Below are 13,240 nucleotides of genomic sequence, written 5' to 3' on the forward strand. Positions count from 1 at the left end.
TCCATTGTGCCTTTCCTTACATGAAGCCAAAGATTTCCTTTCATGTGGGAAGTAGCAGTAACGTAGAAGAGTAGAAAGAAGCTCAGGTGAGAAATCAGAGGACTGTGGTTCTCATGCTCACTGCACTGGCACCTGCTCAGTTTTAAGCCACTCACCTAAGCACTGAGAAACTGAAAACACATGAATTCTGGAAATCAGAGATCGTGTGAGGCTCTCTGATTTAAATAAGGTTACATACGTGGAAGTGCCTTGAATACTTTTAAAGTCATATTCAATAGTATTATTGTGTAGGAAAAAGTAAACATCTTGACATTTCTGAAGTGTGAATTTTGTCTCAGTATTAAAACACAACACAACTTCTACTGTGTGTAGGATTTGGACACGGTCCCTCTCTTGGCCTCAGTTTTGTTTGCTGAATCCTTAAGGTGTAGTCCAGGTGGCCATATGCTAAAAGTACAGTTTATCTGGTTTATATGAGAAGAACGTTACATGAAAGTCATACTTCTGAAAAACATCTGGATATATCCAGTAATTTTTTTTGAAGTAGATTTATTAAGGAAAGACACATTGTGAAGGGCACAGTGGACAGGACAACAGCAAGAGTGTCTGCTGTCTGCTGCCATATCCAGTAATTTAAATAAAGATGTCTACTGTGTACAAATAAGCTTAACATTTAGTGAATACAATATTTACTAATTACCAGAGCTAGCGTTTATTAAGTGCCCACCCACCACATGACAGCACTTTGAGAACTATTTATGTTCTTCTAATCTTCACCATATCTGTTCAGGTATACAAGATCATTATAAATTGCCTTATATTGCTTTTTTTATTTGTTCGACACATTTGATATTATTAACCCATTTTAATGATTATGGGATACTACCTAAAGAGTTTAAGTCACTTTCTCAGGCTATAAAAGTGTAATTAGAGCATAAGAATCTGTAACCCAAAGTCCCTAATCATCTCAACAACTAAGGCCATGAGAAATTGTCACACACACGTACAAATAATAGATGGATTTAAGCTAGGATTATGTTATCTTTCTGGCACACATATGCCTATGCACATACATACACAACATTATGTTAGGACAGAACCTAGACGGATTTCAGAAAACACACTGTGTTTTCTATGACCTTCATGTTGCAGGTGTCAGTTGACTTTTACCACCTAAGGAAGCATTTTGAAGGGGTGGGTGATATAAAGAGTTTTTTTTTTTAACTTTCCTCTTATCCTAGTCTTCAAAAATAGTAATGTAAGTAAAAGTAATGTTAGATGTTGAAATACATCTTTAAAAATGCCTTAGTAAAAATAGTTACATCAAATAAGACATGAGGGGAAATAAATCTAAAATTTGGTCAATTCGTGCTCAAGATACTTTCATACTGACTAATTGTATTATGCTCAGTTCCTCAACAATATTTACATTCATTCAAGAAAAGGCTTGAAATAATATGAAAGTTGAGTTTCAATAATTTTGCTATGTATCAAATAGCATTTTAATTTTCTTCACTTTATCCAGTTTTGAATCTTCTGGGCCTTCATTCCAGAAGTGCATGCAACTGGTAGCGGCTGCCTGGAATTACAGATGGCAATGGAACAGGTCGGACTGTGAGAGTCTCTGCAAAAGTGAGTGTCCATAAAGACTCTCTGTGTGAGTGGGTGTGTGCTGATAGGTGTGTGAAAGTCCATCTGAGAAGAGACTTGGGTTTATGTACTTGGGACTGTCCTCCAGAGGTGACTGCAACCCTCCACTGCTGCCTGCAGGCAGGATCATCTGCTGTTCTCAGGGATCTCCTGAGAATAGGTTGTAGAATGCAGTTGATCCTTGTTACCTGGTGCCTAGCCCATACCATCACTGCATCACCACAGAGTGGTAGGAGCCCCAAAATCTGTGGAGAGAGCAGGTCATGGAGAACTGGAGGGGAGACACATCACCAGACAGAAAATGCCAACTGGTGCCATTTTCTCTGTTCCAGGAACAGACAGAGACCTGCGTTGCCATGCCTAGCACTACCCAGCCTCCAACCTGGGACCTAGAGGTTATTTCATCAAAATGGGAGAGACAGATGCTTCTCCCCCACTCTGGAACAGGCACAGACTTGTCAGATCTGAATGGGAAACTTGACAACAGCTGCAGCAAGCCAGTTGAGTTAAAAACTAATCCACTTTCCTCCCACACTAGTCTGTGGGACATCTGACCCACGCTGAGAGCAACCCTATCAGCCTGCACTGAGAGCAAAGGCGAGGGGCTGAAGACCAGAGCTGAAAGAAAGTTCTAGTTAAAGGAACAGCCTCAGAGTGAGTTTTATTTTTTTGTTTGTTTGGTTTTTGCTTGTTTTTTGCTTGTTTGTTTTAGTTTGCTTTTCCACTTCTCTCTTTTTGTTTTGATTATGATTTCGTACTTGCTTTGTTTCTGGTATTTTAATGCTTTTTATTTTAGACTTCCTGTTTGTGTATGGGTACTTTTGAGAGGGAGTACATCAGTAGGGGGATTTTTGTCAGTTTGTGTGTTTGTATGATTGTCTGTTTTTTAAAAATCTTTTCTATCTTTGTTTGTGTCTCGTTTCATTTGTTAGTTGGCATGCCTGTCTGTTTTCTCTCTTCTTCTTCTCTCTCCCCACCTTCTTCTCATCTACCTCTTTCCTTTTTCCATTCTTTTCCTTTTTTCTTACCTTATGAATAGACAGATTATAAAGAGGTGGGAAATGGGTTCCAGGGGACCCACACACCTGTCAGCAGATACTTGAATCTGCAGGTTGTTTCTGAATCACAACTCCTCCCTCAATTAAATCACAAAAAGACAGAACTGCAAAAAGTACAGCCTCCCACCCACAGTCCTGCTTCAGAATTGAACAAAACCAGAAGATCTGCATAAGGAAGAATATGAGATGGAGCAAACAAAAGTAAAAGCTACCCTCCTTCCTGAACAACAGAATCAAAAAAGAGATAAAAAGGGGGGAGGAAAATCTACACAAATGAAAAAAAATCAAAGGAAGAATATGGGTCTCATGCAGACCCCTGGGAGGTCAAACACTGAGAATACAGACTTTGAAATGCAAACAGTGAAGAGCCCTCAGAATGACTGGTCTCAAACCACAAACCCAGATATCAAGACATTGATAGAGAGAATAAATAGAATCGAGAAGAGACAAGAATAAAGAATGAAGGAGTTGATAACTGAGATAACAGCAATAAAGAATACAGTGAGTGAAATAACAAACTGACAAGCATAGAAAGCAGAATTAGCCAAGTAGAAGAAGGAATCTCATAGGACCAAAATATGGAACTAGCCCAAACTGCTAAAAACATAGAAAAGAAGACTAAAAAGACAGAACAAAACTTCCAAGAGATGAGCAATCATTTCAAGAGGCTGAACCTAAGATAAATTGGAATCCCTGAGGCAGAAAGAGAGACAGAGACCTCCCTGGAACAAGCATTCCATAAAATTATCCAAGAAAACTTCTCTCATCTCATCAGTGATGCAGCCATTCAAACACAAGAGATTCAGAGAATCCTTGCAAGACAATAAATGAGAAAACCAACTCCTAGATACATAGTAATTTGCCTACAAAAAGTAGGTAGAAAGAAAAAAATCCTAAAGGCAGCAAGAGAGAAAGGTCAGACTACCTACCAGGGAAGCAGACTTATCTACAGAAACACTTCAGGCTTTGAGAGCTTGGAACCCAATCTTCAAAGTTTTCAAAGATAAACAATTTCAACCAAGAATTACCTTCCCAGCTAAGCTAAGCTTCATTAGTGATGGAGAATCAAAATCTTTCCCAGACATTCAATCCCTGAGAGCTTATGCTGCCTCCAAACCAGTTCTACAAGAAACAATTAAAGTATTAAACACAGAAGAAAGGAAAAAATGAACAACAATACCCTTCACAAGAATGCAGGAAAATGATTGAAAACACACATGAATCAACTCAAAAATCAAAAGAAAGACAACAAACAAATAAACAAACAATTACAACAACAAAAAACTCTATTAAAAACCTCATGACAGGGATAAACTCTCACATCTCAACAATTAGCCTGAATGTGAGTAGACTAAATGCACCACTGAAAAGACATAGAATGGCAAAATGGATAAAATATAAAGAGGCAACAATATATTGTCTCCAAGAGACTCATCTCAGCAGAAAGAACACTCACAGACTCAAAGCAAGAGGAAGGAAAACAAAATTTCAGGCAAACTGAACACAAAAGAAAGCAGGAGTCATGATCTTAACAGACAAAATACCCTTTAAACTATCAAAAATTTAAAAAGATATGGAAGGTCACTACATAATGATGAAAGATTCAGCACATCAACAAGAAATATCCATCCTAAACATATATGAACACAACATAGGAGCCCCAACTTTCATGAAGCAGCATCTGGGTAAACTTAAAAAAAAAATAAGCCGGGCTCGGTGGCTCAACCTGTAATCCTGTGCCTTTGGGAGGCAGAGGTGAGTGGATTACCTGAGCCCGCAGGTTCGAGACCCGCCTGGGCAGGCGAGACCTCATCTCTACAATAAATCAAAAAATTAGCCGGGCGTGGTAGCACATGCCTGTAATTCCAGCTACTCAGAAGGCTGAGGTGGAAGGATCGCCGGAGCCCAGCAGGTCGAGGCTGCCGTGGCTGGGAGCGGCCACTGCACTCCAGTCTGGGCGACGGAGTGAGACTCCAACTCAAAAAATAAAATAAAATATTGACTCTATCACTATCATAGATGGGGACTTAAAAAGCCCACTAACAACATTAGACAGATCATCAACACGGAGATATGAAACCTCAATGTGATGCTTGATCAAATAGACTTAACTGATACCTACAGAACGCTCCACCCAACAATCACAGAATATATATTCTACTCATCACCACATGGAGCATATTCTAAGATCGACCATATCCTCAGTCATAAATCAAGGATAAACAAATTCCATCAGATTGAAACACTACCATGCTCCTTCTCAGACCACAGTGGAATAAAAATAAATATCAACACCAACAAAGTTCCCCCCAAACCCACAAAGACATGGACACTAAATAGCATGATGCTAAACAACTCCTGGGTTAACATGGAAATTGAAATGGAGATTAAAAGATACCTGGAAAGAAATGAAAACAAAGAAAATCTTACCCAAATCTCTGGGATGCCATGAAAGCAGTCATATGAAGGCAATTCATATCTCTACGAACACACTTGAACAAAATGGAAAAAATCACAAATTGGCAGTCTAAGAAATCACCTAAGGAAACTGAAAAAGCAAGACCACTAAAACCCTAACTTCAGCAGAAGAATCCAGATCATCAAAATAAAAGCCCAAATTCAGGACATACAATACAAAAAGATAATAACAAAAAAAAAAAAAAAAAAAAATCAATGAAACAAAAACAAAAAGCTGGTTCTTTGAAAGGATAAACAGGATTGAGTTACCCCTAGCCAGACAAACCAAGAAAAAGAGAGAAAAAGCCCAAATAAAAACAGTCAGAAATGCAAAGATCAAGTTGCAACTGACCTTGAAGAAATACAAAAGATTATCAGAGACTATTATGTAAGTATGTATGGAAACAAACTTGAAAATCTAAAGGAAATGGAGGACTTTCTGACATCACACAACCTCCCTGGGTTGAAACAAGAAGAAATTGAGACCCTGAGTAGACCAATAACAATCCAGGAAATTGACTACGTCATAAAAAAACTACCTACAAATAAAAAAGTCCTGGACCAGATGACTTTCCAGCAGAATTCTACAAGACATACAAGGAAGAAGTTTTACCAATCCTATTGAAAATATTCCAGGCAACCAAGAAAGACGGAACTCTCCCCAAATCATTTTATGAAGTTAACATCACATTGATACCCAAACCAGGTAAAGATCCAACAAAGAAAGAGAACTACATGCTAGTAATCTTGATAAACATAGATACTGAAATTCTCAACAAGATCCTAGCAAACCTGACCCGACAACACATCTGAAAAATCATCCACCATGACCAAGTAGGTGTCATCACCGGGATGCAGGGCTGGTTCAACTTTTGCAAGAACACAGACATAATTAAATACATCAACAGATGTAAAAAAAAAAAAAAAAAAAAAAAAATCCCACATGATTATATCATAGACATGGAAAAAACTTTTGATAAAATCCAGCAACACTTCTTGATAAAAACCCTTGAACATCTAGGCATAGATGGAATATAACTCAAAACAGGAAGAACTTATCTAAGAGAAATCCACAGCCAGTATATTGCGAAACAGACAGAAATTGGAAGCATTTCCCCTGAAAACTGGAACAAGACAAGGATGCCCACTCTCACCCTTCCTTTTCAACATAGTTTTGGAAGTCCTAGCTGGAGTAATTAGACAAGAGAAGGAGATCAGAAGTATCCAAATAAGAAAAGAGGAAGTCAAATTATCCCTTTTTACAAATGACATTATTCTATACTTCAAAAACCCAAGAGAATTTGTCAAAGACCTCCTTGCACTGATAAAAGACTTTGGCAAAGTCTCAGGGTATAAAATAAATGTACAAAAGACAGTCACATTTCTATACACCAACAATAAACAAACAGAACCCCCCAAAAAAGCACAATCCTATTCACAATAGCCACAAAATAAATGAAATACCTTGGCATCTTCTTAACCAGAGATGTGAAAGACCTTTACAATGAAAACTACAAGACATTGCTCAAGGAAATCAAAGATGACACAAACAAATGGAATAATATTCCTTGCTCATGGACTGGAAGAATTGCCATTGTTAAGATGTCCATCCTACCCAAAGTAATCTACAGATTTAACGCAATACCTGTTAAATTACTAGCAGCATTCTTCTCAGACCTGGAAATAACAATATAGGAATTCATATGGAAACATAAACTATCACAAATAGCCAAAACAATCCTCAGCGCGCACACGCGCGCACACACACACACACACACAGACACAAAACAAAGTGGGAGGTACCACACTCCCAGACTTTAAAGTTTATTATAAAGCCACAATAATCAAAACAGTCTGGTATTGGTACAAGACCAAGCATATAAAGCAATGAAACAGGATAGAGATTCTGGAAGCAAAACCTCAATTTCTCAACCAACTCATCTTTGACAAAGCCTGTACCACCAACCACTGGGGAATGGAGAACCTATTCAATAAATGGTGCTGAGAAAACTGTCTAACCACACTCAGAAGATTAAAACAAGACCCCTATCTATCATCATACACAAAAATCAACTCTAAATGGATCAAAGACCTAAATGTAAAACTTCGAACTATAAGAACCTTAGACAGTTCAGGAGACACCCTTATGGAAATTGGAAATTGCAACCAATTCCTCAACAAAATTCCAAGTACCCATGCCACAAGAGATAAGATAGACAAATTGGACCTCATCAAACTGACAAGCTTCTGCAAAGCCAAAGAAACCATCAAGGGAGCAGAGAGACAGCCCACACACCATGAAAAAATATTTGCCAGCTGTATATCTGACAAAGGCCTAATATCTTGAATCTATAAGGAACTCAAAAGTGCTGATAAGATAAAAACAAACAGCCCCTTTACAAAGTGGGCAAAAGATATGAATAGACACTTCTCCAAAGAAGATATACAAGCAGCCAACAGATACATAAAAAAGTGCTCAGCCTCACTAGACAACAAAGAAATGCCAATTAAAACCACCCTGAGGTTCCACCTAACTCCAGTCAGGATGGCCATCACCAATAGCTCAAAAAACAACAGATGCTTAAGAGGATGTGGGGAAAAGGGAACATTTCTACACTTAGTGGGAATGTAAACTAGTACAACCTCTGTGGAAAACAGTTTGATGAGTCCTAAAAGATCTAAAAATCTACCTTCCATATGACCCCGCAATCCCCCTACTGGGAATATAACTGGAGGAACTCAAATCACTCTATGAAAAAGATACCTGAACATGTAGGTTTATTGCAGCATTGTTCACAATAGCAAAAACATGGAACCAACCATGCTGCCCATCGAAAAAGGACTGGATAAAAAAAAATGTGGTAGATACACATGATGGAATATTGCACAGTCATAAAGGAGGACAAAATTATGAACTTCACAGCATCTTGGAAGGACTTAAAGTCTATAATGCTGTGCACTATCACCGAAACAAAGAACTGAGTATCATATATTCCCACTCATAAGTGGACCTTGAACAATTATTGTGATACTATAAGAAAAGGATTGTCAGTAGTGGGAAATTGTGGGGGTGGGTGGGATTGGCAGTAGTGGGATTCTGCAGGGGAAGGGGGCACACCTCATCCACAAGGGTACCTGCATAATGAACATTTGTATACCTAACCCTGCCTCGTACCCTACATCTTTAAAATAAAAAATAATAATAATAGAAAAGTGCATGGCTACAAGGATACAAGCGTTTAATCCCCTAATTGTGCTTTAGGATTTTGGTTTATATTTAGGATCCATGGAATTCTAACATCTAGTCTAGAGATTCTACTCTGGAATAACATTAGGTAGGAGTAGGAGGATGTGGTGAGGTTCTCTAGAGGCTCATTGAGGCCAACGGTGAAAGTCTGGAGAATATGGCGAACTTTCTGAAGCCATAGTGACTCCAATTTGCGCTGTACCTTTCAAGAGGCTCATGTCTACGTTATCAATGCAGATTATGGCCACTGGAGGATGTTGTTTGGTGCAATGGTTAACAACAACAGTTAATCCAAGTGAAGAAAAGAGTGCGGAAGAGAAATACATAAAAGGCAGTTATAGACTGAATCTTTTCACTTCGTCTTCAACTCTCTCTTGGGCTACCTCTGAGCAAGCCATGCTGCCTCCTCTCCCCCTTGGACACTGCGGACTCACGCTTGCTTGAAGGCCCCGGCGCTTGTTTTTCTAAGACTCATTTAGCCCAGATCTACATACGGCTTACTCTCACACCTCTTCTAGGTGCTTTCCAAGTTTTACCTTGACCATTCTATTTCAAATACATCCTAATTATTCCTGAACTTCCTAATCTTCTTCTTCTGTCTTAATTGGCCCAGCTGTTACCATTTCACACATCATGCATTTTCCTGATGCACTTGTGTACCTTTGGCTTTCCTCTACTAGAATCTAATGTTCACTAGGGCAGCAATATTTTTCTGTTATATCTCCTTCTCTGTCTACATCTCTACTTATTAAATGAATGATATAATCTTTCTAAATATTGGAAGGAGAATTTGAGTGGATCACATTTTGATTTTCTGAATTTCTGCCACCATATTTACTGACTTGGTTCTCTTTGCTACATACAGAAGTGAAACGTAGTATTCTGAACTGTTTCTTTCTTCTTGTGCTCCTTAACTTGTTCCTCAAATACATAATTACAAATATAGAAAATTGTACCCCCTCCCCTACTTAGGAGTGATGAATCCCCTCTCTCTCTGTCTCACTTACTTTCTAAATAAATGATATTTTCTAATCTTAAAAAAAAAAGAAAATTGCAAATACTAGTACCAAGATTTGTTTATAAAAATTCTAGAAAGCCGGGCTCGGTGGCTCAGCCTGTAATCCTGCGCCTTTGGGAGGCTGAGGTGAGTGAATTGCCTGAGCCCGCGGGTTCGACTCCCGCCTGGGCAGCGAGACCTCATCTCTACAATAAATCAAAAAATCAGCCGGGCGTGGTAGCACATGCCTGTAATTCCGGCTACTCGGAAGGCTGAGGCGGAAGGATCGCCAGAGCCCAGCAGGTCGAGGCTGCAGTGGCCGGGAGCGGCCACTGCACTCCAGTCTGGGCGACCGAGTGAGACTCCAACTCAAAAAAAAAAAAAAAAAAAAAAAAAAAAAAAATTCTAGAAATGTTTATAAAAATGGTTAAACTTTCCAACATTTAAAAATTACTTCCCAATATCCTTCTCTTATCTGCAGTGTCTTAAATGATATCTAAGAGTATACATATATATATGCAAATTGATAAATAGCCTCTTTAAGAGCACTAAACTTGGGATAAATAAATACAATTGTTTTCTACTTGTGATTCTGCCACAAATTAACTATCTTCAGATAAGTAACTTGACCTCTCTGGATTTTAACTGACTCATGAAGAAAATATAGGGGAAACAGAAGATCAACATATGATATATTCTAGTCTAAGATGCTTTGAGTCTGTCCAGGTGATTTGTGAATGACTCTACAATGTCTTATAATTGAACAAGAAAATAAATTTAACTTGAATTAGTATATTTTAAATAAGCATATACTAATATGCAGAAGAGAATAGCCATACTATTTCTGTTATTGATGCTTGTTTTAGTTTGATTTATATTTGCCAGTAGGGACAGAAATTCTAAGTGTTTTATCGATGATATTTTGAAGAGATTTTCCAGTGTAGAATTATCTAACTGATTATTGTAAAGTAAAAATGTGTAATGGGATGTTGACCATTGTACTCAATATAAAAAGGCTTTTTCAATTTGATCTTAATGTGTTTGCCTTTCTGAACAACGTTCATAAAGCAATCAAGAGGACAAGAAGTCAGGACATGCTCATGAATAAAAAGAAAACAAACAAAGGCAGCAACTGAAACCCCCAAAATACTGCTAGCTATTTATGGAAAAATAAAATCACGGTTGTGGTTTATGTTCCATCTGACTCACTGATCCAGATGTCAAAGAAGTGCCTGAGTCAGGAAAACAGAATGTGTTTTCTTCTACCTTCTGAGCCCAAGTTGCCATTTCCGATTCTTTATCTGAATTTTATTGCTAATTAATAGCTTGAAAACTGTTCCACAACAAATTTCTCCATCATTTGTACAGATAAGTCAATAAATAGCTGAGTTAGGGTGGCAGGTTCTGAATCTTTATCAGCTGTTGATCGCAGCCTGAAGTTTTATCAAAAATCATGGAAGAGGGCCAATAAATTAATTTGACAAGCAAACTATATATATATATATATATATATATATATGCCTTTCTTTTAGAACACACAGAAAACATTCCAATTAGTACCAGCAGAAGTAGTGTAAGCTATACCTTGAAGAATGAAAAACAAGTGAGTATCCCATCAGTAATGTGAAGCAGTTTATAGTTGTGGCCCAATTATGTCACAAAACAAACCCACTCCCCACAGAGGCATCAATTGTACAGAGAATGAGCAGGAACATTAGTAGGCATCCAAATCACCTGGAGGGCTTATTAAAACACAGATCACTGGGCAGTCCCCCAGAGTTTCTGATTCAGTAGGTTTGGAATAAGGTCTAAGCATCTGCCTTTCTAGCAAGTTCCTAGGTGAGGCGATACTGCTGATCCTGGGATCCAACTTTGATTATAAACAATTCGAGTTGTGCAATTATGGCTTTGAAAAGACTTTGAAGGTATTCCAACCATTTCTCTAATTCAAATTTTAATCATCCCTAATGGCTAGAGTCTTTATTAAATTTGAATAACTACCATGTGTGAGACATGAAGATAGATGCTTGTGATGTATTGGATATATAAAAAATCTCCCTCCAGGGGTTCGTGGTAGTAAGTGGGGAAGTTATGTGACACAATCATTATTATGGCATGTTTTCACAGAACACACGGAAGCTTTAGACTAATGATCAGCTTAAAACTATCAAACCACAGAGCAACACGGTCAGGATTTTTAAATGCATTCCACCGGCCTGATAGGAAGCAAAGACGTGAGTTAGTAAGAGACTGCAGCAACTCAAGTCAGAGACAGTGATGGTTCTTACAACCTTTCCATTTTTCCATCTGTCTGGTAGCATAAAATCTAAATGCCTTAAAAGCTGAAAAATATTTCTGAGTGATTAGACATCTACTGAGTTGTACAACCTTGTCTTCTTACTTTGGGCACCTGTATCCCGTGCTTCATTACCAACACAATATTCAAACATTTAGCCCTGCTGAATCTCTTTCAGTTTCTCGGACTCCCAATAGTTTCTCTCCCTTCTAAACTTTAACACTTTTTACAAAACTCCAAGATAACTCTTTAACATTCTCCTCATTTTAGCAACTAATATTTTTATCTGAGCGAATGTGTCTCTCTTTGTGAACCCGTTCCCTTCTCTATCCTTCACGTCTCCCTACCCTGCTATCCTTGTTCATTTCACCATATACACATGAGGGAAGCAGTCACGTAGGGGCAGAGATTAAACTCATCACCAGTGTATTCCTTGGGAAACATAGCTCACATTCAATACACACACAGCCTGGGCGTGGTGGCTCACACTTGTAATCCCAGGACTTTGGGAGGTCAAAGCAGGAGGAATGGTTAAATCCAGGAATTTAAGACCAACCTGGCCAACATAGCAAGACATTATCTCTCCAAAAAAAAACTCAAGAAATTTAGCCAGGCTTGGTGGTGTGTGCTTGTAGTACCAGCTACCAGGGAGGCTGAGGCATAAAGATCTCCTGAATCCAGGAAGTCAAGGCTGTGGTGAGCCATGATTGTGCCACTGTACTCCAGCCTGGGTGACAGAGGGAGATCCCAACTCAAATCAATCAATGAATGAAATAAATGCACAATCAACATGTGCAGTTCCAATAAAGGAATGAGGTTATATAAAGGAGACCAAAAAAAAGGAATAGACAGAGATGTAAGAAAAAAAGTAGATTTTAATGTCATGGTAGCTAAGACATGGTTGGACAGAATAACCAGCAGGTCCTGAAAAGAATGGACTAAGATAACATGTATTGGTTTTAGCTAAGAAAGTTCTTAGTGACTGTACAGACGGTGATATCAGCAGGGTGATAAAAACAATGCCAAATGCTGGGAACTGGAGATTGCTACATAATTTCATGTAATACTGAATTTAAGCTTTGCAATAACTGTGTAGGAGAAAACTATGAGTGCCATTTTACAGATGAGGAAACTGAAGCAGAGGAATGTTAAACAACTGAATGGCGATTACAAGACTAGAAAATGGTAGCGCTGGGCCTGGAACATCTGGCTCTAAGGAGCAAGCTTCAGTCTAATGATCTTTCTTTACTCTGCATACCTTGAAAACTTGAATAAATAAAAGAAAGAAAAACAAGTACTTGCATGGAGACTTCTATGCAGCACACCTTGTGGTATCTACTGGTTCCCATCCCTGATTTTCTTCTTTTTGAGACCATTGACTTGAACATAACCTATTAAATATTATTTACATTTTTTAAAAGTATCTCCATTTTATTGAACTGATTGATTGATTGGTTGATTTTCTGAGACAGGGTTTCATTCTGTCACCCAGGCTGGAGTGAAGTGGCAAAATCACAGCTCACATAGCCTCGATT

The sequence above is a fragment of the Carlito syrichta genome, unplaced genomic scaffold, assembly GCF_000164805.1.
Source record: "Carlito syrichta isolate Samal-C Ts95f unplaced genomic scaffold, Tarsius_syrichta-2.0.1 Scaffold289991, whole genome shotgun sequence".
NCBI lineage: Eukaryota > Metazoa > Chordata > Mammalia > Primates > Tarsiidae > Carlito > Carlito syrichta.